Source organism: Rhipicephalus sanguineus, chromosome 8 (assembly GCF_013339695.2).
Source record: "Rhipicephalus sanguineus isolate Rsan-2018 chromosome 8, BIME_Rsan_1.4, whole genome shotgun sequence".
Taxonomy (NCBI): Eukaryota; Metazoa; Arthropoda; class Arachnida; order Ixodida; family Ixodidae; genus Rhipicephalus; species Rhipicephalus sanguineus.
The window spans coordinates 15,666,086-15,678,012 of NC_051183.1; the positions used below are offsets into that span (position 1 = coordinate 15,666,086).

Here is an 11,927-nt window from a genome sequence, read left to right on the forward strand (position 1 = left end):
TTAAGAAAAACTGACATCGGCAGCGTTGATTCGATGAATGGAAATATTGAAAATTAGGAGTACAAGCAGGAATCGAACCCAAGCATCCTGCGTGGCAATCAGCTATTCTACCACACAGCGACGCTCGGTCTACAAACTTGTTTGGAAGAACAGCCTATGCAGATGTAATGTCGGTGCAACGTGAATTGTAGTTCTGGTGCTGGCTGTCTAATTTTACAAGAAAGCAATAAACACTGCATATGTACTCCTAAGATACAGGCGTCATATCAGATTAACGCCTGTGGTTCCAGTGTTGGCTCCGCGTTTAAGTCTAATAAATATAACACTTGTATTCATATGATTCAGCAAGCTATATTGAAGCATTGCGCGACCCCGGAGGAATACATTAAGGAAAGTTGCTTATGATACTCACATGACTGTACCATAAAGTGCACTTAGTTTCGATAATACTGACGTATGTAGTCTAACGCGAGGGCTGACAATATGTCGCACCATAAGTTGCCCTTTAAACACCAGTGTTGTCGACGTGCCTGGTAAGCCCACGATGTGCGCACAGCTGCTACACTTACAAGAACACGTCGATCCACCTCGTAACGCTTGGCTCAAAGCCATAAAATACAGCTAGAAGTACTCGCTGACTGCTTCGCGTGACACCGATTCCCACAACGCGTGGGATCTGCCGAATTTTTTTCACTGGTTTCCTCTTTTGAATAGTATGAACCAACTAGCCCAGCAAGCTACGCTATCAAAGATGTCAGAAGACTGAATAATGTATACGAGTCCTCAATGGAGCCTACCTTGCTCTCAGACTGCGTCCACACTTTCGACCCGGGGTTCCAGGAAGTGAACTCTTTTTCAGTCAAAAGGCCCCAAGAGTTGAGTGCAGGAGGCGTTGTTGAGGTTCATGCCGTGGACATAGCGTGTGGAATTTTCCGCGCTCATGGAATGTCCTAATAGTACGTTATCAACAACGTACATGTACCTACATGTTTTGAGCAGCTGCACATCAGGTAATCGCGGGCGGACAAAAATAAATAGGGAGGGGAGGGGGCCAGGGGGGTATACGGCACAGCGTGCAGTGCCCATCAACCAATCATGTATGAAGTGCAAGCTGTTTACGCTCGAGCTTTGTTGTTGTTGTTGTTGTTGTTGTTGTTGTTGTTGTTGTTGTTGTTGTTGTTGTTGTTGTTGTTGTTGTTGTTGTTGTTGTTGTTGTTGTTGTTGTTGTTGTTTTCGGAATGCATGGAAGAGGTTTTTCGACGTTGAAAAACACGGCACTCTAGTGCCCTTGCTAAAATGTTTGTAGTCCTGTTTGTTTTCGTAACATTGACGTTGCGGGAAGTCTACATTTTAGTCAAATTAGAACTTATCGCCGGAAAACGTTTATAAGTTTTGCCATTTCGTTAAGCAATAAAAATTACGACAATTAAACACAGCGGGACAGCTTTGAAGGGACCTTTCGGTGTTTCATGCGTTATATTATTATACATGTTTTGTGTGAGCGGCTATAACCTTAACTTAATTGGCGTACTCACACACATACAAACGCACGTACTAACATACATAAAGGGTAGTTGAATCCCCCCACCCCCTCCGCCCACAAAAAATTTCTGGCTACACCACTGCTTAACTTAGATATATGTTTATCTAAGAACAACATTTTGTGCACAGAACATTAGCTTAGTATACAAAGCAACCAAATGAAAATATATAATTTTTTCAGATGAGTATAGGGAGGAAAGTGGCAACTGAAGACCGCGGGATCGAATCTCGTTCGCGGCGGCAGCGTTTCGATGGAGGCGAAATGCCAGAGGCCCTCGTGCTTAGATTTAGGTGCACTTTAAAGAACCCCAGATAGTCGAAATTTTCGGAGCCCTCCACTGCGCCGTCTCTCATAAGCATATCGTGGTTTTCGGACGTAAAACTTTAACAATTGTCAACTATAACCGGTTAAGTATGCGAACAATTAACGTACTTACCTTTTGAAGAGCGCTGACAAAGATTTCAAAGGATGAAGCGTTTCAAGCTGCCCTCCTTTTACGAACAGTGGCCGCCGTTTCAGAGCTGTTATTCGTTCCTTTGCACGGACGCTCGCAGAGTAAAAGCTCCCCGTGAAATGTTTCGAGCATATAGGTTTGCTTTGCTGAACGCATTATTCTTGCTTTATCGGTGAAATCGGCCGCTCAGCAGTCCGTTACCCGGGTGCAAAACAAGCTAAACGCTTTGCAGGACGGATATCTCATGTCATTCTTGCATGTCGGCAAAGTTGTGTCAGCAGAGCCGTCTCGGGCGGACCTTTAAGCAGGCAAACCAAGGCTGTGGAGCATATATAGGGCATCGAAACAAGATAATTATATATATATATAATTGTCTCGTGTCGATGTCCTCCTGTATTTTTCCTTTGGCGTTGCGGCCGCGTTGCGACTTAATGCTGAGACAAACAGAACGTCTAGAAGGTTGGTCGCACATAATTGCAGATAAGCATTCTACCAACATGGGAAGGAACAAGTACTATACAACCCCAGCGTAAAGGGATTAGCCCACAGCGATCCACAGGTGACTGGAGTAGCGATATAGCGACTGTATAGCTTTCGACACGTTGGTGTCATCGTGGGCAGCTGCTTTCCCTCGTCGTTCCTGCTTTCAAACATGGACTCTGCCTTCGACAACATATTACGCACTTCCTGGAGGTCACGGACGCCACGTGCCGCTGATTAGACACTCCGAGGCCATCTTTCGCTCGTGTTAATCATTTACCTCCACAGAAGTACATGAATCGTCAGCGCTCGCCGTGTCAAACGTTTTGTCAATTTTATTACCTGTCTTCAAAAGCACCACATGTCGTTTCGTCCTCCCGTCAGTTCTGTATCAAAATTAGAATCCGCTCTTATTGCATATATTCCTCCCAGTCTCTGCGTATGCGCGTGCGCAATGTGCACTATCTCGAATTGTGGATTTCATTTCCACTATAAGCTGCGAAGTGCACACAGAAGTAGTCTTTCGCGGAGACAAATTGAGTGTTCCTTCATACTGAATGATAATATGCGCTTCGAAAGCTGTGTGAAGCTGCTTGTCATTATGACTATGAACATTATAGTGCTCTATTTCGTATTGTATGTTTTTTTTTTCTTTCCTTTAATCTTTGCCTCGAAAGTATTTGATTCTGTCTTTGAAAACTCAGTGATTAAGTAACATTCTGTAAGATACTGTAACACTTATATTTGTATTACCTTTCTGCGGCGTCGCGCGCTGTAAAATATAGAAGCAAGTTTCCAGCTGCTTGCCGTTCTTCGCGTGACATTACAGTTTGTTTCTATAGCATTCATTCTTTCGCCCATGTGGGGAAACAATGCACAACAAACGCTCAGCTACGTCCGTGAAGACACGTTTCACTTTCGTGTTATACCGATTGCTATGACAGAGGGATCAGCCATGTTTTTTTATTATTGTTATTTCAAGCTCATGGTGATAAAATATTCACATAAAATATTCACATAAAAGCAAGACGTCCTGGCTCCCGCACGGGAGCCTTCTTCACAGTGAAACATGAATGTGCAAACAGTAGTTTTAAGGTATCACGCAGGAAACGTGCGGACATATGTGGAAAGTGAAAGTTGTCGCAATGACGTTTAAGCGAGTGCATAGGCGGAGCGTTTTCATTTCCCCAGAGGGGGCTGGGGCCCGAGTTGCTAGCTCTTCCACATTTCTCTCTCACTCTCCCCATGCGTGTATATATATATATATATATATATATATATATATATATATATATATATATATATATATATATATAATATTCATTGTACAGAGCTTCACGCTATTTGATGTACGCGCATCAAGACATGCTGCTCACGCGTCCATCATCGAGCGTGAAGCCCTGTACAATGCGGTGATGAACGAATGCAGCCGTGTATCAACTAAAGAACGCTTGGAAGCGCTGGAGTGTTGCCGCTCGAGGGTGCGTGTATTTCATATTTGGCGTGTTTCGCGCGCTTTAGTTTTTTTTCTCGGAAAAATCAACCAGGCAGATTTCAACAAAAAATAATTGCTTGATTCTGGGCTTATTTGAGATTAGGCACAACGTAAAGTTAATATTTTACCGATTCGAGCAAGAATAGAAAGGTTGGCTAATTAAACCCAATTATTTATTAGCGCATAGTCATGAAAGAACCCAGGTTGTATGTACAGACTACTACCGCTAGTATACAACAGGTAGAACTTTCCTAGAGCACATGTTTACCTTTTTTTTTCTAATCTTGGTCCCAGCTAGCTAGGACAGCCGGTATATATAAAGATAGAGATCGACTTTCAAATTAAATAATTTAATATAACTAGTCGCTTAGGTGCCGACACTGAGATGTCATTATGAAGATCTCTAGCGGTCACTCCAGATTTATTTTTCAATTTACACTTAAAACATCGATCGACCTCGTAACGCTTGGCTCATAGCGTAGAAGGCCGCATAGGCTGCTACTCGCTGACTGCATCGCATAATATCGATTCCCACAATGCGTGGGATCTCACGAATTTTTTTATTGACATGCTATACTTTGTTAAAACATGCACCAAACAGGAGAGAGTAGGCTAATGCTGGTACAGGATGCTTTAACTATGCCATTGAATGCAATTTAAGTTGACCAAAAATAATTCTCAGAAGGTAGCAGATACCATTTGCTACCACTACACCTTGTGCGAAGCTGGGGTTACAACTTCTTCCGCCAAAGGTTGTTTTCTGGACGAGTATTTGAGCTGCTCTTCGGTCACCGATCTGGTAGTAAAACCCTCTGCTGATAAATAAAAAATGCGTACCGTCTTTCCTCGGCGCTTTTATAGGCAGGCACGTCGAAGGGTACCCCTTTGTAAGGACCAAGAAATTACTCTTTTTTTTATTGGAGAGCAAGTGTGTCCGAAAGCATTAACTGACTGATTGTGCCGGATTGCCTTGTATTCTTATTAGCATTTTTGTGTCAGAAAAACCGGTCGCTACGCGATTCAAGACGTTTTATGGCTCAAATGATTGCTTCAGTTATTCATCAACACAACATATTCTGCGCATACAAATTCGTTTGAGGGGCATTTTGCAGTGAATGTTTGTCTTGTCAATGGACCATGATCCGAATTTTAAAAGCCTGAAATGGAAAAAAAGTGGGCATAAACAGCCCCCTGTGAATTAGCTGCCAGACAGGACGGCCAAAAGTCCGTGGTCAGTGGTTGGGGACCTAAGCCAAGCTCTTAAGAAATATTCTGGGCCGGTGCCATGGGGGGCTGTGCCCCCCACGAAGCAGTCCGGGGGGGCCCGAGCCCCCCAGCCCCCCTATACTCGCCGCCTATGAGCGAGTGCCCCGTTGTCTGGATTGTCAGGGATTCAAGATATCCGAGGAGTCCAGTTCTTTTCTATTTCCGTTACCTTTGCCTTATCCCAGTCTATTTCGTGGCCAGTTGCTTCTGCGCGTTCGGCCAGCGCGTTCGATGAATCGATGAAACCTTTCTTACGTTACATGTGCTGCTTGAGTCTTTACTGAAAAGTTACCTGTCTCGCCGACGTAATTTCCCCCAAAGTCTGCTCCCCCCCCCCCCTTCCCGTGTCTATTTTAATTGTTCTCATGGCTTTTCCCGACCACACGGGTTCCCGTCCGACTCTTGACTTCAGCCCGTGGGGTCCCTTGATTACACATAATGTCTGTAGAATGAGCCCATAGCCAGTGTCACTTGTTCGTCTATGTTGTTTTACGCTACGGGCGAAAACGTGGCCAGCTTCAAACACAGATTCACCTTCTAACAGCAGCCGCGAAGTGTCATTACTGCTTATCAGTGAAGCTGAATGCCGGACGCTGGTATTTTCACTGAAACCTGAAATTGTCATTTAGACAACGGTAAGTTGCATCTTGCAGCGTGGTCATTCAAGTGCGCAAAGTAATACGGCCGGCTGGCGCACGGTGCATTTGTAATCGCAATCGAGCCCGATTGGGACCGTATTTTGCGATCGCGATTGACCCCCTTGTGCAAGCTAGATAACGGAGTCAATCGTCGAAAACTTTCATCCCGATGTGGCTCGGTGGCGATCGGAAATGCACCGTGTGACAACCAGGGTGTCGGAACGAAATCTTTTTCGTTGCGGTTTTAGTTTCGTTTCACCGCAAAAAGTTCCGTTCCGTTTGTGTTCCGAAACGAAAAAAAAAATGTTCCGTAACTGTTCGTAACGGTTTTCTTAATGAAAAAATTTGAGTTTAAGGTAATCATAAAAAACATTGGATTTGTGATGTAGTTGCTTGCCCTCCGCGTTCTTCAGAGGTGCGGAAGTAACTGTACCACGAATTCCTACTAACCACCACAAACCAGTATACCTTTCAAAGTCATAGCAGTTAGTTTCTCAAAAGTCAATTACGATTTTTTTAGCGGGCTCGATGTTTTGTGCCAAGGGAGTGAGCACAATCTCAGAAACAGCACGTCATTGAGTGTACTCATTTATATGCGAGACCGCTGTTCTGATAAACAAATTGCCAGGCCTGCGCGGAACACGCAGCACAGTCACAGTGAAAGGTGGAAGAGCGGCCTTCTAGAGCCCGTTGTAGACTCTCTTGGGGCGACTGCAAGGTATACTCACTACGCCATAAAACATCGTAATTTTTCTGAAGTAGCGAAGCACCAACTATGCCATTTTTCGTCATTCTTCGGAGAATCGTGGTACCCGCTACACATCTGGAAGGCATTATGTGCATTTTGTCCTGCGGACGATGACTAGAGACCGGATTTTAGGCAAATGCCTATTTTGTTCCTTGCGCTCCCGTCGCGCCACTTTTATATATGAGCACAAATTTGAGGTTAAGAAGAGTTTTATCGTGTTTTTATAGTGCCTATAAATGCTTATTATTGGAGTTTGTGCCTAAATGCTTAGTTTGTGCATAAATGCATATTTTCAATATTGGATCTTATATTAAAGGAGTACTCACACGAATTTTAAATATTTTCGGATTGTTGCTCTAAATAAAAATACTGGTGTCGAGAAACCTAAAACGAGTATTGTAGTGCCTTGGAATGCATCGTATATATTTTAATTACCGCTACCTTAAAGGGGTACTGACACCTTTTTTCAAAGGCGAGTTTACTCTGCCATACATATCTCCTCTATGCAGAGATGGCTCTGAGCAAGTGTGAAGCTCAGCAAATGCTGATAAGATATTTTAATTTGATATTAAAGTCAATTTTTCCATGGCGCACCTACTGACATCGACACTAGCTTGACGTCAGGCTACAGTACAAATTCTGGTGACTTCATGCAGCAGTTTGGCTTGTTGTGATGACGTTAGGTACCGAAACTTCCAAGATGGCCGCTTGTACGTCATCAAAACTTCCAAAATGGTTGCTCGTGCGTGGAAACGTCACTCCATATTGTGCGAGCACGTGACGAAAAGCTCATACCGTGTTCTGACGTCAGGGTACAGTAGAAACCGAAACTAGCTTTTAAAAACATACTGTAATTACTTTTTCAGGGCGCACTCGCGCTTAGCGCTACCTTTTCTAGGTACTTGAGGGCTTGACCTTTCATTTGGCGCAAAAAAACGACAACTGAAAATATTCGTGGCAGTACCCCTTTAAAAAGACACTTTCGGTTTCGATATCGAGGGGGCGGCTTCTCAGTGACGTTTCATATGTCAGTATGACGTCACGGGGATACAGAAACTCGCGACGTACTAGCGGCAAATCCGTCATCTGCTCATGGTGCACATAAACAACGGTGAGTGAACTGTCGTCCAGTGACCCCGACAGTGATTTCTGAGATTTAGGCTGCATGCAGGACGCAGAACACGCAAACTCGGGGGAACTGTCTTGACTCGTCGGGATAATGTCCATTGCAGTGGGGCTGCCTTGCAGATGCTCAGCGACGAGAACTTCAAAGTCAAATTAAAATATTTTATACGTGTTCTCCGACACCGGTGTGTGGACAGCGTTGACACTGCATACCAAGGAAACGGAAAATGTCCCTTTTGCGATGTCTCAAAATCGTGTCAGTACTAACACTATTTAGCCTCAAGTTTCGCTCCCGGGAGCAGTTTGAGATCATTATTCATGTTACCGCGCAACATTGACAGTTCGGAACAATGGGGTTCACCTTAGACCTCTAGTTTAACAAACCCCCGGAAACAACCGTTAGCAGCCGTGAGACACGCCGGCGAGCATCTGCCGCCGCAGAGACATGGCGCGAGCGGTTGGCGAATGCGAGACCGTGGAGAGCCGTCAGAGGAAAGGAGAGTGTAGAGCGAAAAAAGAAAGAAAAATGTGATGCGCATGAGGCTTTTTGTTCTGTGATTTACTTTGTAATCTAAAAGGGAAATACTTTCTTTGTGTGCAGAATTTTTGAGAAATGAAGTCAGATAGGACAGAGCGCTCTCTCCTATCTGACTTCTTTTCTCAAACGTCCAGCGCACAAAGAAAGTATTTTTCTTTTAGAATGCAATACTAACCAGAATAATTGCATGTCTGGGCAAGTTGGAATTGGTTATGCATCTTTGAAACGGGCAGCGCAAAAACAAGGACAAAGAAGGTGCGTCGTATTTTTCTTTTGTCCTTGTTTTTGCGCCGCCCGTTTCAAAGATGCATGAACAATACTAACCAGCCCAAGTAGCCACCCTGTTCCTTTGTAAGGTGTTCACTGCATTAGCGTAGTCAGAAATATTTTGCGTAAGCGGGGGGGGGGGGGGGGGGGGGGGGTTCACCCTCCCTCTTTCTAGCTACGCCAGTGTTTCCCTGCCAGGGGTGCAACTGGCTCTACGCGATTCGACCCGGCCAATAGGAGGAATCCCTCCCTGCTGGTCTTTTAGCGATCTGGCTGCCTGCTCCTGCTCTGCCCTTCTCTGTCATGCCGAGAAGACACTCAGGAGTGCGTTGATTCGACAGTAGACACTTGACTCACCGTGCAGAACACGGGAGAGACCGTGTTCCTCGAACAGTGAGGGACAAAGCACAATTGCACGGCTATGTTCAACTGTTGTCATAGGCGTGCGCAGGTTTCACCTTCAGGGGGGGGGGGGTGGCGAAGGTTCATCGCAGTGCCCTCCCTCCCTATTAAGTCAATGCATGGCGCAGACTTTGCGCTCCCCTCTTCATAGGTGACTGGGGGGGGGGGGGGGGGGCGTGCCCCCCTCTGCGCACGCCTATGACTGTTGGCGCCTTTGTGCCATCTTAAGCAATAAAATGTTTTCCTGTCGTAGATAGAGGTGGCGCGCGTCTTCATTTGAAATTATTTGCATTTATGTGAAAATTTATTTTGCCTACATTTAAGACTTTGGAAGTCTAAAACTTCGTTTTTACTGCCTGTTTTTGGCGCCTAAAAGGAGTTTTTTAATACCTAAATATCCGGCCTCTGCTGATGACGATGAAGAATTATGGCTGAGCCTTTTGTAACGGGTTGGAAGCATTCAACGACCGACTCGTTGCGCAATTCGCATTGTGTGATGCCAGTTTGTTATTTTACTTTTCTGCCACGCTATACTACATATGTTAACATGATTCCTTGTCCGATATGACGCCTATATAGAGCATTTTTGCGAAGGAGTTACAAGCACGGGCGTGGCACTGTGGTGTGATACTCGACTGCCACGCACAGGGTGCATTAAAATCCCATTCGATCCTAGAAATTTGTTTATTTCATTTTTTGTTGTTTCACGCGATAGCGGTTACGGACACAGGCGGCGGCGGACCACCATGGCGCCAAAATCGGATGTTGTGATCTCATAACAGCTTTCGCTGTAACAAACCAGCGCCGACAATGCCCTCTCCACGCTGGCCTGCGTGACAGCCGCGCAATAGTCCACTAGCGTTATTATAAACATCTCTGGTTGCCACTGTTCATTTTTTGCACAATTTCAACATATCGTTCCTTTGGAATTCCTGCCTGAGGTACACGCTAATACTGTACCCTGAGGTATGCACAATTGCTCACGTTGCATATATGACCTCAGTTGTTCCGGATTGCCAAGTTTTCTCGTGAGCCCAAAAACAATTTTAAAATTTTCGGTTTCACTCCAGAATGAAATAATAAATAAAGTTTCGGTTACTGTTTCGTTCCGGTCAAAAATATCGGGGGTTTTTTCCGTTTTTCGTTTTTGGTTTTCGTTCCGTTCCGACACACTGGTGACAGCCTTAGAAAATTCGCGCAATGAGAAGCAACAGATCGATATTAAAATCGTGCCGCAGACAAAACTCATGTGCAATATTATCTAGCAACAACACTGAATGAGGCGCGCGCGTACATATATGCATGGTTCTCGTGCGTTCTCGTGCATGGTTCTCCAATCACATGAGAGAGGTCGCGGCTGCGTGAACCTCTAAGCATGTTGGAGTGCTTCCCACAAAGTGGAGAAACCGCTTTCGTCATGTTTCATAGGGCTATGTGCACTAAACAGGATTGTAAATTTGCCCATGCTTGCCATGTCAAAAGGACAGACTGATGGGCTAGTTGGTATAGTGCATAGTTCTGAACAGTAGCGCAAAGAAGCACACGGACGGCGACAGATCAAGACGGGACACAGCGCTAACTAACAACTCAGTGTTTATTGCACGTGCTCGCATATATACACACGACACCGTGCAAAGGAAAAGGAGAGGTTGGGGGGGGGGGGGGGGGGGGGGTACACAAGGCTATCGAGCCAGCAAATCAAACAGGCGGCTGACGCGACAGAAATGCCGTTTCCTTTTCCGATAAACAGATTGAAGGGAAACTTACAGCGTCTCTATATTTAATCTCTGCTGCTTCAGTAATGTCTCTCGTTAGCTGGTCAGAAGTTTTGGTCAGAAAATTTTCTTCATGTCAACCGCGGCCTGTTTTTAGATGCAAACCTACAATGAATGAAGTTGCACGGTTGCACGCATTTCTTGCAGCAAAAATATTGTTACGCGTAGAGTTACGGTATTTACAATATATATTCACAATACGTAAGGGGTGTAGCGTTGACGCACTATATCAAGTGCAACACCATCGATCAACGCCCGATACACTTCAACTTCGTCTTCGGCTAGTAGTGTCCTCTAGTTCACAGTGGCACAAACACCTATGTGACATAAACTCCCGGCGGCAGAAGCACCGTCTCGGTGCATCGGATCGGTGTTCGTGACGTAGGGCTTTAGGCGGGAAACATGCACAGTCTCAGTAGCTGGTGAGGGGGACAAAGGCTTGCGGTTCAGTGGCGAGATCTCGTATGTGACTTCGGTTACTTGGCGAAGAACTCGGTAAGGCCCAACGTAGCGCGGCAGCAGTTTTTCACTCAGGCCAACGCGACGGGAAGGCAGCCAGAGCAAGACCAGGGAGCCAGGGCTGAAACGCACGTCCCGGTGGTGGCTGTCGTACAGGCGCTTTTGGTCGGCCTGAGACGCCACGAGTCGATCACGGGCAACGCGACGTGCCGTCGCCGCGCGAACGATGGCGTCGTGAGCGTAGAATGTGGTTGAGTTTGCCTCTGAAGGAAGTAGTGAGTCGAGAGGCAAGAGGGGGTCGCGGCCATACAGCAGATAAAACGGAGAATAGCCAGTAACGTCGTGACGCGACGAATTATAGGCAAACGTCACGAACGGTAAGGTGCAGTCCCAATCTCGGTGATCCTCAGACACGTACATGGATAACATGTCCGTGAGTGTACGGTTCAAGCGCTCAGTAAGTCCGTTTGTCTGAGGATGGTAAGCGGTGCTGAACTTGTGGGACGTTGCACAAGAGCGGAGAAGGTCGTCGACAACTTGCGAAAGGAAACAGCGACCTCGATCAGTCAGCAGCTGACGAGGAGCACCATGGTGTAAGATGACTTGATGGAGGAGGAAGTCAGCGACATCAGTTGCACAGCTGGTAGGGAGGGCTCGCGTGATGGCATAACGTGTGGCATAATCTGTCGCTACGGCCACCCATTTGTTACCCGCGGACGACGTCGGGAAAGGGCCAA

General features: G+C 45.8%; 1 protein-coding gene across 3 annotated transcripts in view; it reads right to left on the reverse strand.

Moving 5' to 3' along the window:
* Positions 1-2,469, reverse strand: part of LOC119401437 (juvenile hormone acid O-methyltransferase) — a 21,980-nt gene extending 19,511 nt beyond the window's left edge. Inside the window, exons 1-2 of one of the 3 annotated variants that reach the window (XM_037668255.2) lie at positions 1,980-2,453; positions 798-950 (exon numbers count right to left, since the gene is read on the reverse strand). The gene's annotated coding sequence lies outside the window, so the exon portion shown is untranslated. Of the gene's footprint in view, positions 1-797; positions 951-1,979 lie in introns of all 3 variants that reach the window. The other 2 variants (XM_037668256.2, XM_037668254.2) reach the window with 2 other exon arrangements.
* Positions 2,470-11,927: the final 9,458 nt, after the last annotated feature.